A 23,647-nucleotide genomic window follows, 5' to 3' on the forward strand; every position below is an offset into this window, starting at 1 on the left:
TTGGTATAACACTTCATAATTCATGAGGAATTAACTCAGTTGAAGGCAATACTGAATAATACAAGAACTGTAAGGTAAGTCACTGGCTAACATTAAGAGTTTTACAGTTGGATGCCACTCTGTCTCCCTCGTCTCCACTGATTTCCTGCTCCTGCTAGTTCCCAGTTGAGTGCTAGGCAAGGACCAATCTGGCTTCTCCCCCACCCACAAAAAACAAGTGTGATCAGCCATCCATCGCACAGTGGTAACAACTGGGTAAGTACCTGAGTTCATCCTCTGGAATGAAGGATTTCCTTCAGGTTTCAGTACCTGCCTAGAAGTCACTTGGTCAGAATAATGCTATGTTCCCTGTTCCTCACAGCACCAGCACCCTCCCCAGGACCTGCAGGAACTGTGTTGGAACTGCTCTACATTTAATCCCTACAGCTTTGTTTTGTATGAGCAAAGATTGGTTGATTTAGAACTCCAGAAAATACAAAATCTGGAAGGACTGCAGTGACCAGTTGTATTCCCAGCAAGTTTTCATCAACTGAGAAGCATGGGTGTTGGAGTAGCCCAAGAGAGGTCTAAGCTTGCCTTTGTGTCTGCTTTTATCAGTTCTGAGGAGTTACTTAGACTTTTTGCTTTTCTGCATTCCAGTTCTATATTGTAGTCATTACAAAACCCAGATGGAGCTTGTGGTGGTTTTCAGCGTTTCTCCTTCTACATCAAGTAGTTCTTGGTTTGCTACTTCTGCTCACCAAAGGAAGACTGCTAGCTGTTCCTGTGAAGAAGGCTTTATCTCATAGGGTGATTCCTGACCCAGCTGCAGATACTCTATCGAAGCTAAGAGACTACAATTCCAGCATGAGCTAACAAGCATGACATGATCCTATCAGGCTTCAGGAAGAGCACCTATTCTCACAATTCCTCTTGGGGTGTGTTTGGGAAAACTCCTTTACAACACTCTCAGCTTTGTAAGTAACCACAAAAAGACCCTCTGAAATAATTTATAATGAAGAAAATCCAACCCAACAAGTAAAATATGCAGTAAAGTGAAACAAACGAAATCCTGCATCAGCAGCACTGTGTTTATACAAAATTGTTTTCCAAGAATGAGTCAGAAATTAGAGCTCTGCAACAAGTTTCTTGCTTGCCTTTTCTCCCCTCCAAATTCAGATTACTTCCATTTTTCAATGCTAATCTTAGAACTGAAATCTGAGTATTTCATTTGAAAAACATGAACATGCTTGAAGTGTCAAGAACACATTCACATAGAGCTAGATGAAGTAGCTGTGGACTGTACTGAAAGGAGAGTCAGTAAGCCACAAACTATTTTCAACAGACCAGACACTGATTTCTGCCCAAGACAGGAACGACGTGCTTATAGCAGGACTGAAGACTACCCCAAAGTAGGTGAAACTGTATTTCCCAAGAAGCTTGGGATGCAGGCTACGTTGCTTCTACAAGAGGTCAAGTCTCCAGTCTCCCTTGTTTGCTGATTAAGTTTTCTTGCTTTGGATGCCTCTAAACTGTCAAGTTCTCTCTTGTTACAATTCACCATTAGATGTGTACAAGTCAAACACCAATGGAGATTGATAGTGTTGGCCAAAGACAGTTCCTACTTTAAGTGCACAGCCCTCCTCCTCTAAGATCCCTGTCACTGGAATCAGTACCTCTTTCCACTCAAAAGTAGTAATTATCAAATACAGGCTCAAAGAGAAGCACTAACTGTTTTCTTTTAAAACAGATAACCAAAAGCTTCAAATGACACAGAAGAATGACCACTGACCTAGGTATGGACCTTAGATATCCAAATGGTGTTTGGTACCACATTACCTGGCCTTTTCCTGAAGGAAGATTGACTTGACTGGGAAAAATAATCAAAGGTAACATAATCTGTCTCAGCAAATGACTTACAAGAGAAGGCACATGAAATGCTGTGATTTTTTTTTTTTTTCACCTAGCCTCCAATTACTCACCTGTTCCAAAGAACAGTAATTACAGATTTTTTACTGACATTGAAGTGTACTCAAAGTTTGAACTTTGAGAAGTCTTTTAAGAGAGAAGAAAATGGGTATACTGCTACCTTTGATGGACAAGTGGTAGAAAAGACCAGATCTCACCAAGTGGAAAGAGTAATTTGGAACAAGTGGTAAAGGGGGAGGGGAGAAACATACTGGCAATACAGGGACAGGGGAAGATGTTCAGAGTAGGAGTTACAGGAATCAGCATAATTTTATCATATACATGAGTGAAGTAGAGAATGTGATAAGTTAATAGTTACCATCCAAATTCTTTCTTGCATAAGGCATTTCCTCCCAGCCTGATGAATTCAGCAATGACAGTTTTAAGCAAACTGTGACCTTTGCTTTTCAGCTTGTTTCAGTAATGAAGTGAAAGAACTGCAGCGAACAGGATTTGCTACAACATAAATATACAGATTTTTCAGTCTTGGGCACTGACAATGAGACATCCCAGACCTGCAGTTCATTCTGTGGTATAGAGTTATACTAAGCATTCCCACTGCAAAACCATATCTGCTTTATTATGTCCACCCTGTTCCCTCACTTGCCTTCTTCCATAGAGTGAACAGCAGACTGTGGTCTCAGCCCATGATTCTGTGTTGAGGTGTTTTACAGTTCTTGGCTAGGCCACTATAGAAGATCTAGTCTGTCCTTTGGAAAGACTCATGGCAAGTATGTTGAAGGGGAACCAACATTTCAATTATTTTTGCCTGCAAAAATAGCAAATCGATCAGGCTACACCAAACTTACAAGTTTGCAATTCCAACTGAATGCTAACTTTAAAACACTTCCATAGGCATGTTGAAGCTGAAGCTCTGGATAATACACTCAGCCAATCATACAAAGTACAATTGATAAAAAGAAACACGTACCCTTCCCTTGTGAGTGGAAGGAAATGACACTGACAGCTTGTCACTGAGAAACACTCACAGACAAGTTCTATTGATGTTAATTATCAACCAACCAGCCGTTGCTTACAGAAGTCTGTCTTCCTGAGTGCTGAATATTGATTCTGGATGCAGCAGGCTCTAGTACCACAGCTCTGGGTGCACATTTTTGCGATGGAAAGTCCTACTCTATTATTAAAGGCCTTCAGCACCAAACCTGTGAACAAGCCCTGACCAGGCTTCTATAGGAATAAGGTGGGGTTTTGGTTGGTTGGTTGAAGTGTGCTCCACTTTCAGTAGTGACAATAACGAAAAGTCAATTGCTTTCTTTAATTGCTCCTTTACCCATTGGTCCCTTCAGTCTATACGATTTATGTGTAATCTTTATGATTTTTCTTCATCAGTAGCCTGAATGCTCAAGTAGTTTGTCACACACAGAAAATGTGACATTCCTTTCTTCAGAACAATGGGAATGCCTAGAGAATCAGTCATTGTAAACCTCTCTACCCAATATAAATCCCAGACTGTGTTTCTTTCTCAGTAGTTCTCAAACCATATCATTACCAAATCAAAACCAGAGTCAAACTTCTCATTTGTTACTTCTTGCAAAAACTGGGAGAAAATACTCTCTTCAAGTGCATGGCATTCTTTTCTTGTTTAGAAATGTGAGAGTGTAAACACAAAACAAAGTAGCAGCTTGTTTCCATTTTTGCTTCCTGGAGTACACTGAGCAAGTGGCCTCTCACATACTGGACAGGAGAAAAAGACTGGTGCAAATAATGGAACCACCGATTTTATTATTTCCGATTTCTCACATACAGAATATTCCTCAGCATTAGCAAAAATAACACCCATTTATTAAAAAAAAAAAAATAAAAATCCTTCTGAGAGGAATTTCCCCCAGCTCTCTAGGACTAAAGATGTTTCTATGCAATACTACTCAAATTAATCTGTCCTCTGCAAAGCCTTCTACTTGCCAAGATTTTTTTTTTCCTGTTCCTTAAAAAACAAACAAAACCTTGTTATGAAAGAAATATAAAAGGAATCAAAGGAGTTGTGTTGAGCCAAAAGACCTTCTTTCCCCGCCCTCACTGTACTCATCTGGAAAGCATCTGGCAAACAAATCCATTGATAGTTTAGAATAGCCTTTTATCTGTCCTCACAGGCTTAAGAAGGAAAGTGGATAGCATACACACTCCATGGACTAATCGTATATTCCTTTCATATTACTGCATTTTGAAGGTGTAAGTGTGCAGCAGGATATTGGCCATGCTCACAAAAAAACTCCACCTTCCTTAGTAGGCTGCCTGAAACCCAAGTTAATAAACATTTCAGACTAGGGAGCTGGCTATTTTGATTCAGGACCATCCTCCCACAAAGTAGCACAGAAAGAAGACACCAACATATGGAACCTACTAGAGTCCAGCTGGACTTAGTGCTCATTATTTGGTTATGCTGGATCGATTACACCCATTGGCTCAACCTCATTTTACTGCCTTATTCTTTACTTTACACCACACTTCCCAGGTCTTTGAGATATGCAAAGGGCTGAAATGCAGCTGAACCCAGAGAAAAGGAGCAGAAATAGGTCCATACTATTTCTGCACGTATTTGCTGGGCTCTCCCTTGATCCACCAAGATCATTCTATAGTTTTCCTAAGGAAAACCAAACTATAGAAAGTAGTCAACGATTTTTCAAGGAAGCAGCATATAAAGTAACAAGTCCACACATCCATCTTCACACAGACTAAAGTAGGAATATCAAAAGCAGGATTCTCTCTTCAGAATCATGAAAAGGAGTATTTTTCTATTAAAACTACATAAATACAGACACTGTATCTAGACACTGAACTGGCAGGTTGGGAGGCACATGCAAGTCCTCCAGGACATGATTCATCCCATATAATATTAAACTTCAGACTTTAGGTAGCTGAAAAATTGCTTATGGTAGCACTTGTAATGGCCATTGAAACCACAGTACATGAAACCACAGTACAGTCTTAGCGGCCTCAGGAGGTCAGGTGCCATTCCTGCCTTGAAGATACTCTAGTCAAAACAGAGGTTTCTGCTGTTGCTGTCAGTGAGACAGAGGTGCAAGACCAGAGATGGACCCAAACCTTTAGCTGGTGAAATTATACATCTACAATTTGACCCCTTACTATACCACTGGCATAACCTTTAACACAGAGCCCAGACCCTAGTTCAACAGATTCCTGGCATATCTTGTAATACCAGAAAGTAGGACTGTTCCCTAATGTAGAGTATAAGAAGTTCCAGTCTCCCAGATGACCACCTTTCATTTCAGTTTTTGGCTTTTCTGAAAAAAAGTGTTTTCATACTATTTAATTTTGATGATGAGATTACAATACTGGCACACCAAAATCATAGATCAGTACAGTGTACTCCACACAGAGTTGGTTATCAATCAGTAACCCAAATAAACACAGATGAAGAGCAGCTTATAAATCTTGCCTCCGTACTGTAAGTCATGGAAGACCAGGCATATCCCTTCCTTAAGTGGAATTGCAAAGTGCATATCCTTCTGCTGTTACAGAAATTTAAAGCATGTAAGACCCAGCAGGAGGAGGAAACAATGAGCTGCACTGCCCTTCATGCACATTTATGTAAATTCCATGGTTAAGTAATCAAAACAGCACTATGTAAATTTGAACATGCAAAGAAATGCAAATATTTCTATGGCAGTTTAAGTGGCAAACATTATGTACATCTCCCCTATGAGAAGATTAATTTTCAAACAGCTGATCATTGTAAAGTCGGAAGTTGTCTGTTTATTAGAATTCAGGCATTCAGAAGATCTTTGGGGACCTAATTCCCTTCTGTGATTACGGGTACCCTCAGAAATCGAATTCTCATAGTGAAAGCCCTAAACCAGCTTTAAATGCCTAACTACTATCCTGCATATAATAAAATCCCAATCTTCTGGGTTTTTTAGTCTTCTTAGTATTTGGCTTTCTAGAAGGACAAATACAGGTACTTGAATGCCACTTCCCGTATAAAGCTGCCACTATTGCTTTCTCACTCCTTCCTTAAATGCAAGATTTACTTGAGATGTACATGCAAGATTAAAAAAAAAAAAGAAAGAAAGATCAAACTTATGTAAGAATCATTGCAATATATTCTTTGGCCAAAAGAAAAAAAAAAAGTTATTTTAAATCTGTTAAAGAAGTTAAAACAGGTTTGCAAATGACTCAGTCTGAGGAAAGCTCTTAGGAATGCTTTCTTGGCTATCTTGCAATCCAGACCCAAGAAGGGGGAGGATGAATTAGTATTATTGCTTTTACACTGCACAGGAGAAAACAAACTTATCTGCTGAGGTAGTGGAAAACACAACCATAAGGCCAACTCTGCTAACAAAGCAGCAGGTGCATTTCATTTCATTATATCCTGCCTTCAACAACATAAAAGGAGAGCTTCAGTTTTAAGACCCTGAATGTCCTGAAATGACACGCTTGGACTGCATACTGAACATTTAACACCTATACACACGCTTGGCACTCCAGGAGGCTTCTGCTCCGCCTTTCCCTTTGCAGGACTAGCTAAGGTTGCAGTCATAAAGAGTATTAGAATCTTCAGAACCAAGACATTTCATCTCAATAATTCCAAAGACAACAAGCAAACACCAGCAACATCAGTCACTCTAGAGCACAGATCACAGCCTCATGAAACAAAACTTTTCCAGTCTTTTGCTAAAGACTTTCAGCAGAAGGAAAAATTAAACCTAGATTTTGTTATTTGACGTTTTCTTTTTCCCTTTTCAAGTTTGCATTCCTCTGAAGAAATACAAGCCAAACACTCATTTACTTAGGTTTGCTATATGTGCATTTCCCTGTAGGGGCTACATAGCTGACTGATTACTACTTGTGTTAGTTTTATTAGAGAACATGGGGCCTTGTACCTTGCAGCAGTTTACACAGCTCACAGTTTATAAAGAACTGAAACCTCTCCTCTCATTTCCTGGTTCACAGCGTTCAAATTTACTCATTTCAGAATCTCTTTAGATATCCTAAGCCTGCTATTAATGGCTAAGGTTACAAACCAAAAATATCTCATAATTCTCAGGAAGGATCTTGAGGTTAGACTCAAAACTAATGCACCACATATATTATTATTGTTTTGTCTAATATTTTGTATTAACAACTGGTTATATTTAGAAATAACTAAAATGGGTTAAACCAAATATCATTCTTTGCCACCTTCCACTAACCAGGATCTTGTTTCATATCTAAAAATATCCCTCCTGAAGTTTTACCCATTTCACAAAGAAGAGTGCTTCTTCTGTTAACTACACAAGTACCATCACAATTTATAGCTGGATATTAATTTTTTGTAACAAAAGATAATGCTTAATTTATGAGATGGAAAGCAGAAAGGGAAGAAATATTTTATTTACACGAAGAGAACTAGAACTGAAAATAAAACATCAAGAAAACTGGAACTAAAAATGAAGCTTCAAATACACAAAGCATTAAAAGCTTACAAGAAGAAAAATAGCAAATCAGTAGTCATTGCCCTTAAAGTGATTCTGTACCTGGGGCTGCACTCAGCCCCAGCTGGGACAGCATCCAGTCGTGACTCACGGGTGAGCAAGCAGCAGTGAGACCTTGGCAGCTTTCCACATATCCAGAGGCCAGGACTTGTGATGTCCTCTGCTCCCTTCCAGCTCAGCCCATAGGACTCCTACCAGGTCATGCCTACAGGTGAATTGCAGAGTCCTGCTAATAACAGCTTTGTGCTTCAGCAGGGAGCCTGGTTAGGAACTCGTCAGGTCTGCACTCCACAGCAGCAGCTAGGCCAAGGCAACCAGTTGCTGAACAGAGCACTTCCTGCATCTGCTTCTAGTACTGCCCCCTCTATCAGATGCCAGTGCTGACTTCCTGCTGAGTGGCAGTGGGTTATCTGTGCCCCTTGGGTGTCATCCTCCTGGAGAAGCAGTGAGACAGAAGCTAGATACATTCTAAGTGGAATTGCTTTTGCTAACACATACATCCCTAAAATTAGGTGTCCAGTTTGTCAAAGCAGTGTTATAGATGGTCCCAATTCTTTCACACCAACCATATAATGAATCCATCATTTTCTACTATTTGGGGTCTACTTGTGTCTTCCAGATCTGAAGCCCTAAAATTAGGTGTCCAGCTTGTCAAAGCAGTATTACAGATGGACCCAATTCTTTCACACCAACCCTATAATGAATCCATCCCTTTCTACTATTTGGGGTCTACTTGTGTCTTCCAGATCTGAAGCCCCACAGATTTTGGCATGCCTGAAGTTACCTTTTCTTAGGCAAGGGTTTCCTCCTTCCTGTTGACCCACCCACCATAAGCAGACTTACTCTTACCTGTATTCCCTTTGCTAAAAGCTGCTTGCAAGCTGACCCATACTAGATATGTAATAGGTGAGAAACATGGTATACCCTTGAAATTGTTACACACTTGCTAACAGCATGATGAGACAGTGAGTACATACCACTACAAGGTTTTGGGTGAAGCAATCTCCTTCAGCATATTACCTACATACCCCAATGCAAATCCTAATAGCACATAGTCATGTCAAGCACACCAATCTCTTAGAGCTTTTGTTTTTCCACTGAAATAACCTCAAATCAAAATTAGCCCCTAGAAAGCACTGTCAGTGGTACAATTATGCATACACATGTTAGATAATCAAAGCCTCTATGGAAGTCTGTACTAACAGGCTATGATGACTGGCCTTTTATTGCCAAATCCTATAGCCTAACGCTTCTGAAATCTTAACTTCTCCCTTTGGATCCCCTGAATCAAGACTGCTGCTTCCTGTACACCAGGGTTTGTTTTAGCACAGAGAGCACAGGGATAACTGCTTTTAATAGAAAAAGACAAATACATAAGCATTGAGTCAGGATCTCCACAGGCATTTAAAGAGGAACCTAGAAGAGGAGGGCCCAACTCCATCTACTCAGAAGGAAACTCTACCCACAGAAGACAATATCTTTCTGATCATAAGGAAGCTCTACCCACATAAGACAAAAGCACTGAGCAGGTCACAAATGCAATACTTTACTTACAGGGAAAACCTATGAAATGGCAGACCAGTGAAATGCACCCAGTGAAAAAGAGCAAACTTAAAATATCTTTGTTTTTATTCCCAGAGTGACACTACTGTCCGTAAACTCAAAGGAGCATCACAAGCTAAGACAACATTCAAACCCAATGCTAAGACCAGGATTCTGCTGCTTATGCATGGTACTCCTAGCGTCATTTACCCCACACAGTAAGCCATTGTGCTTCTTACTACCATACTGGGAGAGTGTTGGTCTCAAGTCCTGCATCACAACCTCCATCCCTCCTGTGCACAGGTCTCAGACACCTAAGGGCATTTCAAACAGAACCATATCTCATTAACCCAAACACATAATCCTTTTCCTCCCCCCTCTCCCCAAAGAGAAGCACCATCTTCTCTAAAGCTCCAGAGGCTATGGCAAACAAAGGAGGAGGGAATTAGCTAATGACTGAACTAAACAAAGTACTTTGAAGTAAAGAGTATCTATTCATAGGCATAAGGAATTCCTGGCTATTAAGGGTTCTGAGGTTAGGAATGAGCTCAGGAACAAACTAGAACTCCAGACTCCAGCAGCAATACTGGTTCATGAGCTTGGGTCTGTGCCTAAACTCAGATTTTGGTGACTTTCATGCATTAGAGTGCTCAACTCTGCAACTTGCTACAAATCCATACACTTTTCTATATAAATATCCTCTAACTAGTTTTCAGGATACAGCAAACGTAAGTTGTTTCTTGACTTAGGAAAAGGTTAAATAACTAAAAGAAGCAGCAAGACCAGCATTCCTAACAGTCTGAAAACCTCATACTTCAAGCAACAGAAGTATTGTTACTGATTGCTATGATGTTAGAGTTGTGTGACTTGGCAGGAATAATATGCAGTTTCCAGGACTCACTCTGAGGTGCTGCAAGAGAAGTACTATGGACTGCAATTCTTTCTTTTGCAGCTGAAAACAGAAGAAGCAAAACAATAAGAAGCAGAACAAAATAGATACAGGCCCCCAAATTACAGCAGGTCACAAGCAAGTCAAGAATTTACTTGTTTATTGATTAAAACAAATAAAAATCAGGGAAGTAGCAACAAAATCCTGAAGATCAGCTGTGGTTCCAGACCTGGAACTTAAGGCTGGAATTTGAAAGACATACAGATGTTCTTTCCAGCACAGGAAATGTCTTTCCTTGGGAAGATTCTGATACTTAATATAGCAAATTTCATTATTGCAATAGCCCAGAAACCTGTGGTAAACTTCATCCTCTTGTGCTATATGTGGCTTTGGAATCTTCTTTATTGATACAGGATTTGTTATGTGCTTTTGGAAGGCAATTTTGCAGTCTACTGGTGTACGCAGCTAGCTCCTTTATACCCTTTTGAACTGGCTACTTCTGCACTGGAACCTGGAACTGCAAGGCTGACCTGACCCAGGTGCTCCCTTTCAGTTCAATGGGTTATATTTCTTCTTAAGAGGAAAGAGCAATGTCGTGGTTTAACCCCCGCAGAAACTGCGTAACACAAAGCCACTCACTCACTCTCTCAGATCTATCCCAGCTGATACCAGGACAAGCAGAAACCTTAATTTGCATTATCAACAGTGATATACATAAAATGCTATGGCTTAACAATATTACAACATATCGAGTTTGGCTTTTCCCCCATTGTCATTTTGACAAGCTGCCTTTCACAATTTCAATCTGTAGCCCGTGGGCTTTTCTCTTACATTGAGAAGTTTGTCAATTTTATCACCAGGTTTGCTTGCAAGAAACAATATGAAGAATCCATAAAGCTGGGAATAGTTTCCTATATGTCTTGATATATTTTGTTCTTCTTATAGACGGATTGGGCCTCAGAAAAAGAAAAATTAAGATTTGTTGTTTCTAACTACATCTCAGCCTCTCAAGTCCTTCCTCTATGCTTTGAAACTCAGTGCAATCTTATCTACGTTGGCTCCTTCCATAGGGATACCCATCCCTCCTACAGACCAAACACATGGCAGAGATTTGCATCCTTGCAGAGTGCCTATGGTTAATTTTGAACCTATACATTCAGTCTAATAAGGAAAAAAAGAAACTGGGTGCTTACACTGCTGTGATAAGCATGACTGAATGCGCAACTGCAGGCAAACAGTAAGCACGTTGTTTATTTCCCACAACAGGCTTTATCCACTGAGACATGTCTTGAAATTGGAGGATAAGCAAAAAAACACTTACTAAGGAAGAAAGGAAGAGAAGGAAGATGAAAACAACCCTCTTTCACAATCCTCTTTGCTTGGAGCAGCCTGCTCCTGTTTAATCTTGCCTTGAGGTGTCATTAATAGACACTATATGGAAGTACACTGTATGGGGTATAAACACTTGTCCACATACATAGAGTTCTGATGGAAGAACAGGATTAGTTCCTGAGTTGGCTCACTCAGTGATGGAATCATCCAGCACTACCCAATGCTCCAGACCTTCCAAAAGGCTTTTCCTGACAATTCTTATTTGTTTAGTCTTAAATGGAGTAAATTCACCTACAGTGTTTTAGAAGATCAGGCAAAGGTATTGCCATCATCTCCTGAAATGTCTCTGGAAATGTGAAACACCTCCTCCCATTCTGCACACCTTTGCTAGTCCTGGGGTTTACACAACATAGCAGAAATTGGGCTGTATGAAATATATTTAGTGGTAGTCAGGGGAACTGTTTTCTGCCTGGTCCTTGTCAGATAATGTTTACTGGCTGGTATTTCTGTCTCATATCCAACCCTTGGTTGCATTAGCCATCAAATTAAACTCTGCAGCTTGGTGGGAAAGACACCCTGAATTAACTTCCTGAACCTTTTCTGGATTTCAGGTTCTCTTACACTACAATAAACACAGCTATTTTGGGAAAAAGAGAAGATGCTTTATACTTGGCACAATTGTGTGAGGCTATCATTAACACTAAGCAAACCCAAAGAGACAAATAAGCAAACTAGCAAAGCAGAGGGTTACATTCCTGATTACTAAATAGGAAATAAAGTTATCAAAACCAAAACAACAAGTAAGACATAGAGCATATTTGAAACAACTCAATTCTACAGCTGTCTCAAGACTTCTCTGAGTCATGTCCCATGAGCGTGACCAGCAGGTCAAAGGATATGCTCCTGCCCCTCTACTCTGCTCTCGTGAGATGTCACTTGGGTTGGGTACAGTTCTGGTTTCCTCAACATAAAAAGGACAGGGAACTGTTGGAACAAGTCCAGAGAAGGGCCACGAGGATGATCAGGGGACTGGAGCACCTCCTGTATGAAGATAGGCTGAGAAAGTTGGGGCTGTTCAGCCTGGAGAAGAGAAGGCTGCATGGATACCTCATAGCAGCCTTCCAGTATCTGAAGGGGGCTTATAGGGATGCTGGAGATGGACTCTTCATTAGAGACTGTAGTGACAGGACAAGGGGTAATGGGTTAAAGCTTAAACAGGGGAAGTTTAGATTGGATATAAGGAAGAAGTTCTTTACTGCAAGGGTGGTGAGGCACTGGAATGGCTTGCCCAGGGAAATTGTGAATGCTCCATCCCTGGTGGTGTTCACGGCCAGGTTGGACAGAGCCTTGGGTGAGATGGTTTAGTGTGAGGTGTCCCTGCCCATGGCAGGGGGTTTGGAAATAGATGATCTTAAGGTCCTTTCCAACCCTAACTATTCTATGATTCTAGAATTCCAAAAAGCCCCCACTCCATTCATCTAAAAGCCATTTCTGATGATTGCATAATAAGAGATTGTTGCAGTAAACAAAGATAACAGTAGCTAGGTCAAGAAGTACATGAACAAATTAAAATTAGAAAAGCAAATAAAGCCACTTAGAATTCAATAGTACGCAGACACAATATTTAAGTGTATTATTCCCTACTATCTTTTAGGTGCATTACCCTGTACTACCCCATTCCTTACTATATATCTTATATTGAATGAACAGAAGACAGTATATTCCAGTCACCTAAAATAGCATTATCAACCTTTATTAGATGTTGGGGACAGTTCTGCTATGTTTAATTAGCATCTAAAAAAAAGCTTCTATTTGAAAGCAACAGAAATAATTTTGGATCTGCCACTGAAAGCTACAGCAACACACTGCTTTTCCCCTATTCACAGGTTAAGTCTGTTCTTGGAATAGTCACTTCCCCGCCTTCTCTTAGCACTCCCCACAACAGCAGGCAGTTCCTTAGTTCCAGCAGAGCACAGCCATCACTGGAGCTTTGAACATTCGGGCCCTTAGACTAACCCTATGGAAGGTTATTACACAGGTCTTCGGCCTGTATCAGACAAACTTTGACTAGGATTTCACTGTGCTTCCATTTGATGATGAAAATTTGGTTTCATAAGCATGTATATGTAGATTGCAGAAGAACATGTATCTTTGGTACCAGCTGCATCAGTTAGTAGAAGAGTACATCTAAAGCTATTTAGCAGTTTTAAAATAGTTGTAATTTCTATTCCCTTAACTATCTGGATGAACAGGTTCAATACAGTAGTTTTATACTGAATGAGCAAGAGACAGGAAGAATAAGCAATAATTTGATCTATTATCTTATAACCATTTAAAAAATCATTACATACTAAGAAAATAACTGGTTTCTTGTTGGTACATATCAGCTTCTACCTTTGATAGTCCAAAAGCACTGGATGCACAATACTGGATGGATTTTAAAGTTATATTGGCAAAATGTGATCTAGCTACCGGCTGTAATATGAGAAATACATGCTAGAAGACAGACAGGAACAAGACTCATCATTTCTTTAGGGGAGGTGGAACAGGACTGATGGAAGAAACTCTTTAACAGTCCATGAAGAGAGATCATATTAAGAGGTGGATCACTGTTCTGATAAAGAAAAGGACATTCTTTCTTGCTCAATGAAAATTATACTTAATATATGCCACTAATCTTCCCGCATGCCCTGGAGACCTGTGAGCCTGTGCACATTGTTCTCTGATGGTTTTGATCGCAACTAATTCACAGTATCACAGTATCACAGTATGTTAGAGATTGGAAGGGACCTCGAAAGATCATCTAGTCCAACCCCCCTGCCGGAGCAGGAACACCTAGATAATGTTACACAGGAATGTGTCCAGGCGGGTTTTGAATGTCTCCAGGGAAGGAGACTCCACAACCTCCCTGGGCAGCCTGTTCCAGTGTTCTGTCACCCTCACTGAGAAGAAGTTTCTTCTCAAGTTTAAGTGGAACCTCTTGTGTTCCAGTTTGTACCCATTACCCCTTGTCCTATCATTGTTTGCCACTGAGTAGAGCCTGGCTCCATCCTCGTGACACTCCCCCTTTATATATTTATAGACACTGATAAGGTCACCCCTCAGTCTCCTCCAAACTATAGAGATCCAGCTCCCTCAGTCTTTCCTCATAAGGGAGATGCTCCACTCCCTTAATCATCTTCGTTGCCCTGCGCTCGACTCTCTCCAGCAGCTCCCTGTCCTTCTTGAACTGAGGGGCCCAGAACTGGACACAATATTCCAGATGGGGTCTCACCAGGGCAGAGTAGAGGGGAAGGAGGACCTCTCTCGACCTACTAACCACCGCCCTTCTAATACACCCCAGGATGCCATTGGCCTTCTTAGCCACAAGGGCACAGTGTTGGCTCATGGTCATCCTGTTGTCCACTAGGACCCCCAGGTCCCTCTCCCCTACACTGCTCTCTAACAGGTCGTTCCCCAACCTATACTGGAACCTGGGGTTGTTCCTGCCCAGATGCAGGACTCTACACTTTCCCTTGTTATATTTCATCAAGTTACTCCCTGCCCAACTCTCCAGCCTGTCCAGGTCTCGCTGGATGGCACCACAGCCTTCTGGCATGTCAGCCACTCCTCCCAGCTTAGTGTCATCAGCAAACTTGCTGATAGTACACTCAATTCCCTCATCTAAATCGTTGATGAATATATTAAATAATACCGGTCCAGTACTGACCCTTGAGGCACTCCACTAGTTACAGGCCTCCAACTAGACTCAGCCCCATAGACTACAACTCTCTGGCTTCTCTCCTTCAGCCAGTTCGCAGTCCACCTCACTACCTGATCATCCAGTCCACACTTCCTCATTTTAGCTGTGAGGATGCTGTGGGAGACTGTGTCAAATGCTTTGCTGAGGTCAAGGTAGACCACATCCACCGCTCTGCCATCATCCATCCACCGTGTTATTTCCTCATAAAAGGCTAAGAGATTGGTCAAACATGATTTCCCCCTGGTGAAGCCATGTTGACTGCCCCTCATAACCTTCTTATCCTTGATATGCCTTAAGATGACACCAAGGATAAGGTGTTCCATCACTTTCTCAGGGATGGAGGTGAGGCTGACCGGTCTATAGTTACCCGGGTCCTCCTTCTTGCCCTTTTTGAAGACTGGAGTGACATTTGCTTTCCTCCAGTCCTCAGGCACCTCTCCCGTTTCCCAAGACTTGGTAAAGATGATGGACAGTGGTCTAGCAATGACTTCTGCCAGTTCCCTCAGCACCTGCGGGTGCATCCCATCTGGACCCATGGATTTATGGATGTCCAGATTGCTCAACTGTTCTCTAACCCATTCCTCATCGACTAAGGCAAACCGCTCCATCGACCTGACTTCATCTAAGGTCTCCGGGGTACAGGGCTCTTCAGGACTGCCTGCAGCAGAGTAGACAGAGACAAAGAAGGCATTCAGTAACTCTGCCATCTCTTTATCTTCTGTCACCAGGGCACCCATCCCGTTCATCAGTGGGCCTACATTGCCTCTGGTGTTAGTTTTGTCTGCCATGTATTTGAGAAAGCTCTTTTTGCTGTCCTTGACCCTTCTTGCCAGGTTTAATTCTAAGGATGCCTTAGTCCTCCTAGCTGCCTTCCTACATCCTCTAGCAGCAGCCTTATATTCCTCCCAAGTGGCCAGCCCCTCCTTCCATGACCTGTAAACTCTCCTCTTCCACCTGAGCATACCCAGCAATTCCCTATTTAGCCACGCAGGTCTCTTGGCCCTCTTCCTTGACTTCCTACGTGTCGGGATGCTCCGATCTTGAGCATGGAAAAAGCAGTCCTTGAATGTCAACCAACTATCTTGGGCCCCTTTACCTTCAAGCAGCCTTGCCCATGGGATTTCCCCTAGCAATTGCTTGAAAAGGCCAAAGTTTGCCCTGCTAAAGTCCAGGGTTGCAATTCTACTTGGTATTCTACTAGTCCTGCCACACAAGATCCTGAACTCCACCATCTCGTGGTCGCTGCAACCAAGGCAGCCCTCAACCCTTACTGCTTCAACCAGATCCTCCTTGTTAGTGAGGATGAGATCCAGCAGCGCTCCTCTCCTGGTCGGCTCATCCACCATTTGCAGGAGGAAGTTATCACCCATACGCTGGAGGAACCTCCTGGACTGTGGCTGGGTTGCTGAGTGGTCCTTCCAGCAAACATCAGGGAAGTTAAAATCCCCCACGACAACCACAGCCTGTGACTGTGAGGCCGCTCTCAGCTGCCTGTAGAAGGCCTCGTCAACTTCCTCACCCTGATCTGGTGGTCTGTAACAGACACCCACAACAGTATCCCCCCTGCCAGCCTGCCCCTTAATTCTCACCCACAGACTCTCAACTCGCTCGTCATCTGTCCCCAGACAGAACTCGGTGCATTGTAGTTCCTCCCGCACATAAAGAGCAACCCCACCACCCTTCCTGGCTGGCCTGTCTTTCCTGAAAAGGACATAGCCCTCCATGACTATATTCCAGTCATGTGAGCTGTCCCACCACGTCTCTGTAATTGCCACCAGATCATAGTCTCCTGACTTAACACAGGTAAGTCATTCATCTTAATGAGAGGGAGTGCTGAATTCAGGGGCTTTATCTCACTGCACTGCAATTAGTTTTCACTGGCAATAGGTTGACTTTTCCTTTATGACATGCAGGTTATGAATGTCTTATTTATTTTGATGACAAAATCACAATGATTGATACATATATGTTTAAATCATTACAACTTAAAAATTGCACTTCAAGGTCCCACTTAGGTACCAAGCCAACAGTGATTTACTTAAGGGTTTAGTGTGCTCTCAATTACTAATTTGGTTGCTTTTGAAGCTTTTTCTACTGGCCTCCACCCTCAGTTCCTATTTGGACACTCCTGCAATCCTCCATTTGCTATTCTCTGAGGACCTTGGTATCCAAACCACTGCCTTATTTTTTTTTCTTGCTCAACAACAGCAATAGAGAGCCAGTGGCAAAGAAATCTGGTAGAGAAACAAGTCACCACTAACCAGACCACTAAAGCACACATCAGCTGGAAGAAGTTACTGAATACTAAGTAGCCTTGATTAAGAATACTATGCAGCCTTGATTCCATTAATCAAATAGCAAAATTCTACTTCAACTATAAAACCTGAAAGAAATACAGAAATGGAAAAGTAATTCACTATTCTGATGAGAACAAAAAGCACCCCTTTCTTTAAGCTCCTAAATTTAAGTGCTGTGTCAAAAATGCATTTGTGAATGTTTAAAGCTAAAAAGACCAGGACGCAGTCTGTCAAAGTTAGAATTAGTTAGGTTTTGTTTTGTTTTGGTTTTATTAACAAAAGAGCATAGAGGGGAAAGACAGAAGTAATATGTTGCTGCAGGCCCTGAACTGCATTTGCACAGGCAATATACTACCTGGGTGATTACTGTGAGCAACTGGATTTATTTTGAAACATTAACTCCATCACAGATTCTTTCTACCAAAGAATACAGTATTATTTATATTTAAATTTCCTCTTCAAATCAGATAAAAACATTTAAATGCTCTGGTAGCAATCGTGGCAATTCTGGTGACATTTCCTATGGAGAGTATTATAAGCTTCAATCTTTTTATTTATGCAGGAAAATCAGGGTTGTCTAAACATGAGGTACTTTTAAAAGACAAACTCATTAGTCTGTATAGCAGGCAGACTTGTCAGAACTCTGTAGTAATGGGTATGTCTGGTAAGCAGACTTCTGGATAGCACATCTACAGGAGGCTCCCTGTTCCATTTCAGGTAGTCTTTCATCAAGTGGCACACTTCCAATTACACACATCTTTAAGCAAAATCTTCCCAAGGGCTTGCAAGGCAACAGGGACATTTTCTGACTTTTCATGAATTCCAGCCAGATTCTTCTAGCCTAAATCAGAAGGCTCAGGCAATTATTTGATTGCAAAACAATCCTGACTGCGTGAATGTAATTGGGACCATCTCTGCTCTGCCAGTGATCCCCTGTAAACCACCATTACTAAATCCTAGATGCTTTCCTTGGCAGTCCAGGTCCTTCCACACCCACACAGCAGCGGAACACAACCTTTTAGCTTGAGGCTTTTTTACTCAGCCCCATTATACAGAATTGTAAAGATGCAAAAGTGGAACTAAGACTGAAAAGATAGACTGTGGTTCCTACATTTTCTCTTTCCCAGCACATGCAAATCCCATTTCAAGCATAGCACTGAATGAACTGCAAAAAAAGACTTCATACTGTAACACCAGACATCTGCTTCTTTTGATTCGCTATAGATTTAGTTCTTCTGAGATGTAAGCAGAGCAAAGTAACCCCCCCTGCTTCCCCAGGGTGGGGGGAGGGAATCAACCCGTTCATCCAAAATCTAGTTCTATTTTCCAAGGCTGCTGTGCAACGGATATTAGTTACTGCTAATTTACCTTTTACTTTCCTTTATCTCCTAGATCATTTGAACACTGAGCACTGGGTTTCACATTTACTTAAAATCTGTTAGTGATCTGAACTAGCCCATACTGAGTGCTCTCAGAGTACCCAGCACAGGTCACAGCATTGCCGTAAGACAGAAACATGGATTGAGACCCAGAAGTACCAGCACTGTTGGAACTTGAATGCATTCAGGTTGAACAATTACACCAGTAATTTTCTGGACAACTCTCTGCCACTGCTTTCTCTTGGAAAGTGATGATGAAATTTGAGAACTAGTCAGGCCCTAGTTTCAAAAACAAGAGTTTCTCAATACATCAGCATAATGAACTTCAACTATTCCCTTGCTGGTCAACTTTCAACAATAAACAGAAACAAGAATCCAAGTTCAAAACCTCAGCGTTACTTTGCTATTACTTCCTTAAGTACGCATGAAGGCAGAAGCACGTTATTATTGTGTTCTTAAAAGCAATGAATTACTTGCATTTTAAGCTGCAGAGCTTGAACAGAATCATGTTAGAAGAACTTTACTAACTATAAAGCTTAGAATGGAAGAGTTGTGAAAATTCACAAACTTACCTAGGCATACTGTCCAGAAGTGATGCAATGCACAAAGAATAAAACCCCCTGAAGTTATTTTTCTGTTCTAGTCCATTGTCGAGTCATCTAATGTTCAGAAGATCTTCCTGTTGCTCCTCCACAAGTTACTCAAAAAGGCAAATGAGGGCACACCACGTTGGGAAAGCACTCTACTAGATTAGTCAGCTTTACTGGATTAATTTTCATCATTACAAACACATGTGATCTATCTGTGATTTAGGAAGATCTCATTTATAGCATACATTTCTAGATAGGTTTGCTTGCTTTTTAAATGCAGATCACTCATAGGAAGATTTCTGAAATGTCATACATAGAGGACTCCTCTCCACCTCATCACCCCCCGCAATATCTCTTGCCAGTGTTTTTTACGGTGCAAGATAAAAAAACAAGAGCTTGGGTACACTTCTTGCACTGCACTTGCTCATGTTTTCCATAAATGCTAATGAAATTGTTCCCTTGTTTCTCTGGCACTGCAGCAGAAAGTTTTGAGTCCAAATGTTTGGTTTTTTTTTTCATGAAAATTACAATTTACTTTCCACAGAAATGCCCTCTATCTCTTTTAAGAGGAGAGACAAATAAGTGACCAAGTGAAGACCTATGGAGAAATGCACAACTTCAGACTGACCATGGACTGTCATAAAATTAAACAACATTTACCCACCTCTAGTACACTGTCTACTACACTGTCATATAAAACAGGCCAACTGCTTGTGTGTTACTATGTATTTTTCCCACTATTTTCCATTCCTTCTCTTCTTTTATTCTACATTTTATGCACATTTTGAAGAAGCTGCTCTTTTCCAGAAAGATTTCTGCTGACAGGAGGCTGTGCTTATGGTTCAAGTATCAGAACACATTGTGGGAGCTATTTCCATCCCTTCTGTACTATTCCAGGACTGGACTCTGTGTATCTGTAAGGTAACACCTTCTGCACTGAGGGACTATGCATCAATATTTCTTCATGATCAACACTCTGCATTGAACCCTTATTCATAAATGTTTCTCACTGGTCTCATGTGACAACCCTGCACATGCATTTCTGTTACTTCAATTTCTCCCTCTTTTCCCCCTCACAGGAGTACTGGCTTGGCTTCAACTGCTCCAGACTGCTGGCTGCAGAGGGAACTGGGACAAGCTGCTTTTAACCCGGAGCATATTGCTTTTTAAACCCTTTGCACAGAATATAAATCCTTGAATATTTTCCAGGAATCTGAAGTGTGTTGACTTCTGCACTCAGACTAACACACACAACTGGGCTTGAAATGCAGTTAATTCTGTTCCCCATTTGTGATAGAATCATCAAAACACTCTCACCCTGTCTACTCTCAGCAATGTAACAAGTGGGTTTCTCTGTGTGGGAGTGGTAGGTTTGGGGAGGGGTGGGTGGGCAGGGGGTGTGATTTTTAAATTATTATAGTTTTTTTTTATTTGGTTCCTTGGGCTAGCAGCCAAGATTTCAAATAGTTCCCACTACACAGATGACTAATAATCAAGGTGCTCCTCCGTCTCTCCCACTGAGTTGTGCAATTCCTTCAGTAAGGCATTACCCTATGCTATGTGCAAACTGAGTGTGCTGCTTTGCACCAGCAGCAGACAGCCTGGGAAAACACTGCCTGACTGGCAGCACAACTTTTTAATTAAGTAAATAAAAAAGCCTTCAGACTCTAAAGCCTCTAGGGATGTTAAGTTTAGCTAAAAATCTTAGTGTTAAATTATACCTAACTGGGATGCATAGCAGCACCTTAAGATGCTGTGACTAAGGATATGATAATGCCAAAAAAGAAAAATAAATCGAAGCACAGCCTTGCCCATGCCAAGTATAAAGCTGACTCTGGTATCACAGAAAGCAAGTAATGCCAGCCTAGAAGGAAGAAAGAATAATCCAGTTTCACTTTATTCCACCTTTTCTTGTTTTTATGTCTAGGCAACACTGATGCTTAAGCCGACACACAGCGAAGTCTGTCCACAGCCCCAGTCTCAATGCCATAGTTGGGCTTGCTCTGCAAAAATTAAACAGTCAAACTGTGCAGGTCACAGACCAGCTGGGGCAACAGGAGATCAGCCAAGGACACGGACTGTGGCAGCTCCCTCTGAAGTCAGCATGAGGTCTTATTATAACCATCTCTTATCAAAGCATCAGTCAGATGAAAACAACAAAACAAATGTGGCCAGAGGAAAGAGATGCATTCCAGGTACTGGCACTGCCTCCTTTTGTTTATGCCCATTTCTTCTGTAGATAATCATAGAACATTTGTCTTTTGTTGCATGTTAGTCTAGTTTTCTAATTGCATTTATGCTGCTTACAAAAGTGTGGGAACAAGATGTGGCCTTCAGCTTAAGACATTTTTCACCCTTATTTAGTATGAAGCCTTAACTTCTTTATAAAGGACCATAGATACTGTGTCTATGCTTTTTATTAACAGTCTAAAGAAGCTTTGGGATATTTTTTACTACAATAGAATAAGATAGATATGGCATGAACTGAACAACATTGTCACTTACTCTAACATCAAAATACAGCAGAGCTCACAGCATCTTTAAGACAGAGAAAGTGGCTCTTTGTAGAATGACTTTTCCCATGGGAAGCAATTTTCTTGCAGAAAATACCCCTTCCCAGTTTCATTCAGGAAATAGTAAGAATTTCAAACAGGAATTAATTTGAGAGTACGTATTGCTGTTTTCCTACTCAGTGTGATCTACTGGTTTGCTCACTAAAACAGAGGAATCCATCAAAATCTTTAATTCCTTAATCCAAGTATCTGAGCTAATGAATGAGATCATTAAAAGGCAAAAAAATAGGGTTTCTTACAAGTGACCAGATTTCTGATTTGCTTCTGAAATACTCAAGTGCAGGTGTTAAGTAGACATAGGCAATTTATTTTCCTACAGCTTTATTCCATTTGTAGTTAGAATTTATCTGTTCACTCCTTTGGTAAGGACAACCTGTTTTAAAACACTGCCACTCATACTGCATGTGGCAAAGCTCCAGCTCCACATGGGTTCCCTGTTTAAAGCCTGTCAGTGCCTCAAAGATTCAGCTCTGCTCCAGTTCTGCTCTACCACAGCTCCACTACACCTTCATGTCTACACTCTGTCTGAACGTTTCCTTTAAAATCTTAAAAATAATCAAGCCTTACAACTGTTGATAAGGTTACATCAGTATTTTCCTTTCATTTAAAACAGCAGAACAAAAGATGAAAAACCACAAAGGCCAACCCACCAGCAGAAGTTAAACAGTCAGAGAACATTCATCCGGAAGGAAGCAAATGAAAAATTTCTTTTCCAGCTTTCAGGAATACCTGACAACCTGGTTGACTTTTCAAATCACAAGATCCCTCCTATGTTCCCATAAGGGCTTTTAATATTGAAAAATACTAAAATAAGCATTTTAGTTTTACTCCACAAGGTGAAATCTTCATTGCAGCCCTCAGCACAACACACAGTGACTTGTGCTGTGTCCTGCCATTGGTGATGCAAGGCCAGTGAGATACAGCAGGCACCAGTCATGATTTTGGACTCCCTTGGAAAGGTGCCTAACTTGTTCTTGCAGTTTAGTTTTGTTTTGATTCTTCCCAAGCCAAAACACATAGTTCTTACTGTATATGTCAGTCTGGCACCCACAAATCTACCCTGGATCTGAAAGAACCATGTAAGTACATTTACCATTTGATGTGGTTGCCCCATGAAAATAAAAGCAAAGCCTCAAGATGGGGTTTCAAGCAATCACCCTCCAAAGCTTTGCTGACTGTGGCAGAAAACTGCCCTGAAGGGGTCTGCAGAAGAACCTAATACAGACCATGGCACCAAAACAAACTAGGTTGGCTGCTAGAGTGTTGTGAAGACATTGCCATTGGGAACTCCTCCTCTGCTGAACTTTCAAAACCTTTATTGCACAACCTGAGGAGAGGAGGACGGACATGCCTCTGATGCCATGCCAACATTTTAACAAGGAGTCCCCTGAAATGTTCCTACGCTAGTTGGTGGTAAAAAGTATGCATTACAGAAGCAGAAACAGAGAAGAATGGAAAGAACTAGATTACCTGCTTTTTTGTCTAAGCCTTTACCCCTCACTAGATCATTACATAAAATCAGAATAAGGTAATTCACATTTATCAAATGCAAAGGTCTCCCTTCGTCCTGTATGCTTCAGATTTTACCTGAAGACCTTTGTCTTCAAAGCCATCAGTTGTTTATCAGTGCTAGAAGCACTCCGAGATCATAGAATCATAGCAGAGTTAGGGTTGGAAAGGACCTTAAGATCATCAAGTTCCAACCCCCCTGCCATGGGAAGGGATACCTCACACTAAACCATATCACCCAAGGCCTCCTCCAACCTGGTCTTGAACACTGCCAGGGATGGAGCATTCACAACCTCCCTGGGCAAAAAGATAGGAGATACTCCTAATGGCAGGAGATACTCCTGCCATTGATAACATTTACTCAGAATAACCTGCTGCAGGGCCATTGACATCT

Source organism: Pezoporus wallicus, unplaced genomic scaffold (genome assembly GCF_028554395.1).
Source record: "Pezoporus wallicus isolate ANWC-B61680 ecotype Strahan unplaced genomic scaffold, APGP_CSIRO_Pwel_v1 contig_7071, whole genome shotgun sequence".
In the NCBI taxonomy this organism is placed as follows: Eukaryota; Metazoa; Chordata; class Aves; order Psittaciformes; family Psittacidae; genus Pezoporus; species Pezoporus wallicus.